The sequence below is a fragment of the Theobroma umbraticum genome, unplaced genomic scaffold (assembly GCF_002168275.2).
Source record: "Theobroma umbraticum cultivar Fairchild unplaced genomic scaffold, ASM216827v3 scaffold_4.1, whole genome shotgun sequence".
Lineage (NCBI taxonomy): Eukaryota > Viridiplantae > Streptophyta > Magnoliopsida > Malvales > Malvaceae > Theobroma > Theobroma umbraticum.
The window spans coordinates 7,933,327-7,942,414 of NW_018397258.1; the positions used below are offsets into that span (position 1 = coordinate 7,933,327).

Below are 9,088 nucleotides of genomic sequence, written 5' to 3' on the forward strand. Positions count from 1 at the left end.
ATCTTGGGAATTCTACCGATTCTAGTGATTTGGTTTGAAAATCCTTGATCGCAAGATCAAGGTAATGGATGTAAGTCAAAGAAACCGAACCATTATAAATCTTTAAGCATTATCTACTAGTTTTTATTTTTCATTTCATTCTTTTTTAAATCATTCTTTCATCTGGGATTTAACTTGTCATCATTGACCTTTAACAAGCCTTTAATTAGAAGTTAAGTTTAGGGACATTCAAAAGTACTATTCACCTCCCTTCTAGCACACATCTAGGGACCAACAAAACTAATTATTGTATACCAAATTGTATGTCGAATCTAAGGTAATAATGCTTCGTTTACTACTTAATAAAATACTATAAAATAAGTACTATTGCTAGCATTAATCCTTTCTTTTTTTTTTATTCTTTGGTAATATGTATTAGGGAATAAGATAAACAGACCCTTAAACATTTAGGGTCCATTTAGCGATCAGAATATGACTTACTGGGAGAAAAATTTTTTTGTATAAAATATTTTACAGGAAAATTTAATTTTTTAGTTATTTGGATAAACTATTGAAAACATTTTTTGTTGTTTGGATCATCTTATAGAAAATATTGTTCACCATAGTAGAGTTATTTAGGTGTTAAAATCATGAAAAGAGCTAATTACAAAATAATATTGATATTTGGATTTCACTAATTTTGGATGAAAATTAAGAATAGCAATGAAAATGAACAAAATCAATAATGATATTTCCCAAAACATTTAATCACACATCTGTAATGAAAATAATTTTAATTTTCAAAAAAATTTTCATTTCATCACTTTTTTATCATAACTATAGAAATATAAATATTCATCAACTGTGTAATATATCCAAAACCTATACTTATAATATGTATTTATTAAATGATGATCATTAAAATATTTTTTAGTATAATTATTAGTAAGATTTAAAGCTACTATAAATGTGTATTAATCAAATGGCCATTGAAATCTTTTTTATTATAATTATTAGTAAGATTTATTAAATTTATAAAAAAAATTTAATTGTATTGAATGATTTCTTTAAAAAATACTTTTTTCATTTTAATAGTGTTGTATAATTTAAATATTAATATTTTAAATTAAAATTTTAAAGTTAAATATTTTTATTTTTATTTTTTTAAAATTTTAAATTAGATATTAATATTTATCAAATTTATACTCATAGAATTAAGATAAAAGTGTTTTTATTATTTTTCAAAAAATATTTTACATCTAAAGTTAATTTTTTATCTTTCAAATAAGCAGAAATCTTAAAAATATTTTTTAAAAAATATTTTACATCAAAACAAACCAACTCTTCGAATCAACAGTAACTCAAAAGTTGGGCCAAAGCTAGTATCTCAATCTCTCTTTTATTTGTCATTCAAAAGGCAAAGGCCCATAATTAACTCCAATTCTTTCTAACAAAATAAGGACAGGTCGTTGGTCGTTAGGCAAAGAATCATCTCTACCGTTCAAACTTAGGACCCCACCTTGTAATGCTAAAAGAAGTAAAGAACATCTGTATGTCTCCCACCAAAAATAAAATAAAAAGAAAACTCTAACTTTCTCATCTCCTTTCCCTAATTTCCATACCAAAACCTTCAATAAAGTCAAGAAAATAAAAAGAGGTAACTAGGGTTTCTTGAAACCTATCCAGCTTCCAAAGGTAAATAATTAGCTCTACTGGTTTGGTTACTTTAGAAACAAAACAAGACTGAAATTGAAATTCTGAATTTGATGTTTTGCTTCTTTTGGTTCTTAAGTTCAACGAAACTGGTTATACTTCTTTTAATCTGATTTCAGTAAAAGAAAAACCTTTTTATCACCAATGCTATTTTTCAAGTTTGGGATTTAAGGTGGTCAAAAATGACTAGTTTTTAAATTGATTTTGCAAGTAACAGTTGCTTAGTTACAATCAAAGAAAAGGCTGGATTTTGATGCTTAAGTAGGCATTAAGTTTTTGTTCTTATGCTATTTTTCAATGTTATTCTTTTACAAGTTTGGCACTTTTCTTTCTTGTTTAAGCTACAGCATATGCATGTAGTTCCTTGCACTAATTTTGGGTATATTAGACCTCTTTGAAATCCATTTTTTTATGCTTGATGAGCTTTGCAATTTGTTTTCCATGCTTATTCTCTTACTTGTGTTGGAGGCCATACAACTTTACACCGACTTGAAGCTTACCTTTAATGCCAAAAATTTCTTCTCTGTGCACTTGGATTTTGGCCTTACTAACTATTAAGTCAAGTTGCATTTTGGCCAGAAAAAAAAAAAGTCAATTTGCTTCAGTGTATCGAAATAAAACTTTTAGGTCTTTGTAGCCTTATAATTGTGTTGTCTTAAATCCAAGTAATGGTTGATGCATTTTGCTTTGTTGTTTAAAGATACATATTTCCACAATGTTTATCCTTTTCTGGTGCTGTTGTCGTAAGGAACTAAGGAACACTAGTTAAGGACTAGTAACAAGAACTGCTAGGTCTAGTTCAAAGAGTTCATACATTAGTTTCAAATTTGGCAACTACCGTCAAAACATTAAGTGACATGTTTAATGTCTAAACTCTTGAGCCATGGTTTGAAATGATCAAAGAGTTAAACTATTACTAAACAGTTGCATCATACTTGGTTGATTAGATTTCTAAGGGTTTTTGTACATATAGAATGTTATGAACTGAATTTCAATTCTTTTTCTCCTCCATTATGGTAGATCTTGTAGATTTCAAATCTGTATAAAGTTTTGATATAGTAAAAATTAGTTGGAGAGTGATCCAGATATATGGTAACTTGGAAATGCATTTTTGACATTCTTTATGTTGGCTGCATACCTAATCATATTACATTCGTCATGGGTGGGAATCGGAGATATACAAAGAGGTGGAATTTGATAGAAAAAGGTAGCCATAAAGTTGGATTTTCAGCTCTCATGTCTATGCTCAAGTACTGATACATATTCAATGTGAGATATGTAACAATCTATGCCTTCAACATTGACAATTTCAAGTGAAGTCTTGAAGAAGTTCAATCTTTGATGGACTTAACGTCAGAAAAGATTGAAGGGTTAATCAAGGAAGAGAGCATTGTCAATTGTTATGGTGTTAGAGTTTAAATTTTCAAGAACCTAAAACTCTTAAGTGAACCTGTTAGGTTGGTAGCTGAGAGAGCTATGCTTGCTACTACTAAGAATTGCAAAGTAATTTTGTCTATTTTATGTTGCCTACATTTCCACTAATGAGATTGCGCATGCCATTCAAGAATCATGTGAAGAAAAATGGGATGAAATTACTATAATGAATTCAAGTGGAGCAAGTTATGGTTTAATCAGACTTGGAGGGAATGAACAAAAATGAAAGGAATCACCTTATAAAACTTACTAATATTGAGAAGAATATGTATATGGTCATTGCACCTGATCTTGATAACAAAATACATACTTCTGGTGAGACATGCTTGAGCAATTTTCTTATATGGTAGAATGCACACTATTATTTGTATTCTCCTTCAATGCTTTGGCCAGAGGTTGGTTTTCGTCGATTTTTATGGGCCATATTGAATTTTCAATGAATTCATTTTTACTTGGACAACCAAAAAAAGAAGTTATTATAAAATCTTTCCAGATTGATGGTTTGCCTTGTTTTAATACTGGTAACAGGTTCCAACATAAGCTTGGACTTTTTTGGTGTCATTACTATTGTTATATAACTGAAAATACATTAAATCAATTGATTACATGTGGGGAAACTCTTTACTTGCTAAGACGTATGTTAGCAAGAAAAGTGCTTTTGGGTTATATACTGACAATTATACTTAATAAGCTAAGAGGATGGTGATAGATGAGAAGCAAAGAACTTTATTATACTTTTGTTTAAGGGCGTGTATAATCAAGTCTATAACTCATGCACATGATTTGTTTACACCTATAACTGATGATTGTGCAATTTCTTTCTTTTTCTTTATCTTTTTCTATTTCATTTTCTAACTTGTTATTTGTAAAGCTAAGATATGCATGTGCTTGGTAGGCATAACCTAAGTTGAAGCTTTTCTATAAAATAAAATCGTATTGTTAACTGATCTAACCTGGAATTAATAAGCTATTGCGCTCTTACTTGGACAGTTCCTTTAGTTTTATATATAACAATTGCCATGAAACCCAAGGTTGGTCCCTTTTCACTTTTATTTTTTTGTCAAAAACAAGTATGCTAAATTCAAATTATTAGATTTTAGTTATGTCTTAATCTGGCTGGATATTATCTAAGTTGACATTTGCTTATTATACATTGTCTTAACATCAATTGTGTATGACTACTAAAACTGGCATTCTTGATTTCAGAATTTACTACTCAATATCTTTAGAGCCTAAAAAGTTTTCCATACTTAAGATACAGAATTCACTTCTACTACAGAGGGACCTTTTTTGATGTCTAATTCAAAACAGGTTAAGTCCCTTTATTTTTACAATTTAGAAGATTGTTTTGCCTGTCATGAGTTGTCAAGAACTTTCTTGTAGTTTTATCCTTGTTCTTAGTCCATTTTTCTGGTATACTTGATGAAATTATTTACACATTATATTTTAATAAGTGCAAGGGAAACAAAATTGAGATTTTTTTTTTTAAAGCTGCTATAAAAAGATGGTTGATTTGTGTTGGGCTATGGTGAGATAGCTGTTAAGATTCCCTTCAGATTTTTCAAGTCTTTAGATCATTGCATTTTTAGAGCTTTGGTTATTATGTTAATTAAATTTCAAAGAGGAAATTCAAGCTTTATAATTATACCAGCAATTAATTCCAAGCCGCCCAAATGGTTTTGCCCATCTTAGTAAGGCATTCTGCTTTTATTTGCCCCACGTTGCTCTATTCTAGTTTCGATTTCCTTTTGTGATGAACATTTGTAAATAACGCTAGGAAGAGCAGCTAGGTGCATTGTACATGGAATCATGAAATAGCCTTCCTAGTGAAAAGATGTTTAAAAACTTTGTTGCTTGCTTATTAACGATCAGAAGGTCTTTTTTATAATTCTTTAACTTTGCGTTTTGCTAGATATTTTCAGAAGAAGCAATCAATCCTCCAAAGTCATTGTTAATTTCCACATTTTCAAACAAAGAAACATTTTCCCACGGTTCAAAATTGACTAACTTTCTTTCTGCTTTTGATTTCTACAACAGTTGTTAACGTTTGCAACTGGTTTCTTCTGCTTCTGCATTATGTCATTTAATGGTATAAATGATCACTAATATGGCGAGCAAATGCCAAGTTCTCTCTCATCCACTATTTGTATTTACTAATTGTTCATTTTTTTGGTGCAGTTTCTCTTTGATGCCATATTTTGATGCATTTCAGTGGAATGGCTGTGCCAATTTTTCATGAAATGTTGGTCTTGATGTGATCCACTAAATGAAGTACAGGCAATTAGCATTAGCGGTTCATCTTAGGCCTTAGGTGAATTATTGCTATTGGATAATTCTTAGCTAGCATTCTCTTACATAAATTTAAGAACGGGATGGAATAAAAGGTGAGGACCACCACTATTTGTATCATCAAAATATAGTATAATCATCAACTTATGGTCATGGATTCCAGCAAACAATGCCAATACCTCGAAACTTGAGTTTTTATCAAAGGATTTTTTATTTATGGGTTTTTTTTATATAATCTTTTCCTGTTAACTTTTTTTCTTTATTCACACTCCAAGGAAGTTTAGGATTAGAAAACTTTTTTTATATTATTTACTTTACTTGCATTCCAAGCAAGCCATGTATATGTATATATATATATATATAGATGTCTTCATCTTGTTAATGAAGAGCAAGGGTTTTTCTAACTCTATTCTTTTGAGTCATTTTATTTTTCATGGTATTAGAGCAAGTTACAAAACCTTGATTTTTTTTTTTTAAAATAGTAGGAGATGATGCGAATAATGACAAAGGCAAGAGTACTGAAAAATTGGTGGTGACTACGACTAATAATCAAAGCAAGGTCATTAAAGCCACTTCTCTATACTAGTTGCATTCATCTAATCATCCAGACTTAGTTTTTGTGACACACCTTTTTAGTGAAAATAAAGATAATTATTTCACATGGAGGCGTAGCTTTATAGATGCGCTCTATTCTAAAAGCAAAGCATGTTTTGTGAATGGAACTATAGAAAAACCAAATTTTGATTCTTTGGATTTATAGGTATGGATATAATGTAATGAAGTGGTTCTTTCCTAGCTTACAAATGCACTTTCTAAAGAGCTTCAAGGTAGTGCTGCTCGTATTAAAACTGCAAAAGAAATATGGATAGATTTGGAAGAAAAATCTACTCAAGGAAATATGTCAAAAGTTTACGAGTTAAATCGTACCATAGCTCTTTTACAACAAGAGAAATCCTCGATCTTTTGTTATTACAGTAAATTAAAAACCATTTGGGGTGAGTTACAGAGTTTTAATCCGGTCCCATCATGCAAATGTAGGTGTACTTGTGGTGCAGCAAAAAGGATGCAATCTATGCATGGGGAAGAAAAGGTTTTTGATCTTTTGATGAGACTTGATGGAGTATATTCAACTGTGCAGTCACAAATATTATGTGTGGACCAATTGCCAAATCTTGGAAAAGCTTATGCCATTGTAGCACAAGGAGAGAAGTGACATTTGATCACTACAACTCGCGCACTCATCATTGAAGCCACTACCCTGTTGACTAAAGAAAATAATTTGTGACAAAAAAAAATGATGATGGGAGTTGTAGTTGATTTCCGTCCTATATCCATTGTGGGAAGACAAACCAAAGCAAAGAATATTATTTCAAGGTGATTGGTTATCCAAATTGGCATAAATCTGGAAAAAAAACGGCAAACAAACTAATAGTGATTAATTATGTTTCCGAAGAAATCAATGGGACGGCAACATAACAACAAGCATGTCTTCAAGAGCTACTTGTACTACCATTCTGGATGGAGTTGGATTTCCCATCCCAGGTTTGACTTCTGCACAACATCAATAGCTACTAGCTTTACTAAGTAGTCATGGAGCCTCGACAGGTAACCCATCTGCAAATATGACAGCATCTAATTTTTCTAGTAAGAGAAACAATAATCGAGTTATAAATGTAAGAGCCACAAATCATATAACCCATAATATAAACTCTTTATCAAATGTGGTATCTCAACCTAATATACCACCAATACAAATTGCTAACAGTGAAACAATAGAGGTTCATGCTTTAAGCCAAGTTGCTCCTAGAAAAATATTAATCCTTGAACGAGTTCTTAGGGTCCCTGAATCTTGTTTCAATTTATTGTCTATTAGTAAATTGACAAATGATTTACATTGTACAATAACTTTTTGATCAAATATTTTTATGATTCAGGACTTACCCTTGAGGAAGCCAATTGGAGTGGGTAGAGAGCGGAATAGTCTTTCTTACTTGGAACTGATAAGAGGGGAGAAGGCATTGATAGTTAGCAATTTGATTAATGCAAGTTCATGGCATCAACGCTTAACGCATCTACTAGTAAATTGCATTCCTTTGGTTCCTATTTATCCATATCTTTTGATTGCAAGAAAACTTTATTTGGTGATGCTTCTTGTAAAGCAAAACAAATACGATTATCTTTTGCCATCAATAAAAATAAAACTATGCATGCCTTTGACTTAGTACACTATGATATTTGAGGCTCGTAGAAAACAAATCATTTTCTGGATCTCACTATTTTCTAGCCTTAATAGATTATTTTAATCGAGAACATGGGTCTTCCTTATGAAATACAAGTCAAAAACTATAATGTATCTACTATAATTTTTCAATTGGGTTTACACACAATTTAACTTACGAGTTAAAATTCTGCAGACAAGCAATAGCTTAGAATTTACTCATGCTGATTTAATGGCTCATTATTTTGATCATGGCATGGAACGTCAATCAAGCTGTATAGACATCCCACACCAAAATGGAGTTGTTGAGTAAAAGCATAGGCAACTTTTAGAAATTGCTCGAGCATTACAATTTGAAGCTCATCTTCCTATTTCATTTTGGGGTAAATGTGTCCTTACTATTATATACTTGATCAATCGCATGCCACTCACTGTTTTACAAAATAAAACTCTATATGAGGTTTTACTTGATAAAAATCCCACATATGATCATTTAAGAAGCTTTGGATGTCTTTGTTATAAGAGTATAAATAACAAGCCACGTGACAAATTTGCTCTACATGCTAAACCAGGCGTTTTTGTTGGGCATCCTGATGGGAAAAAAGGATACATAATTTATGATCTAGAAAGTAAAAATATTTATGTTTCACGGGATGTTCATTTTTTGGAAGGCATTTTTCCATTTGCAAATTCTTCAACAGCAAAATCTATACAGTTAATTGATTTGGATCAAACTACTAAATTGGATAGTCCATTCAACCATGTAGTGCCTAATGTCTTTGAACTTGGACTAAGCGAGTCATCTACAAGCGTTAACCCAACTACAAGCACAATTAGACCTGTGTCTCAAAACAACAAGCTTGCAGTAAACGAACCCATATCACCAACTGTTGCATATGAGTCTATTACGATTGGGTTTACTTCATTCCCCAATCTGCATGAGTCCTTTTCACTTGTCAGTGATGGGTTTGAGTCAATTAGATCTGATTTTTCAGCCATAACAACCTTCCCACCTAACCCAATTGGTTTGAACTTTGTCAATGAGTCTGAAAATATTGTTTTAGAAGCTCCTCTTATTTCAACCAAATGACAACAACAAGTTTGACGCTCCTTATCTAGTTGTGAATATATTTTACCCCCTTCTCTCACTTCCCTAAGCATCACACCACTCCCATCTCCTCTTTCAGCCAACTCAACGATACATCCTCTCTCACAATTTATTTCTTACTCTAATTTTTCTCCCATTCACACTACCTTTTTAATGGCCATCTCATCCATCGATGAGCCAAAATCATTTTTCCAAATAGTCAAACATATGCATTGAAAGGAAGCCATGGAGAAAGAAATTGCCGCTTTAGAGGCAAATCATATTTGGAATTTACAACTTTTACCATAGTAAACAAGCTATTGATTCAAAATAGGTTTACAAACTCAAATATCAACCAAATGAAAGTC

At 31.4% G+C, this 9,088-nt stretch overlaps 1 pseudogene; it reads left to right on the plus strand.

Annotated features, from left to right (window-relative positions):
• The first annotated feature begins 2,781 nt into the window (after positions 1–2,781).
• On the plus strand, positions 2,782–3,476 carry LOC110413363 (dehydrodolichyl diphosphate synthase CPT3 pseudogene; annotated as a pseudogene).
• Positions 3,477–9,088: the final 5,612 nt, after the last annotated feature.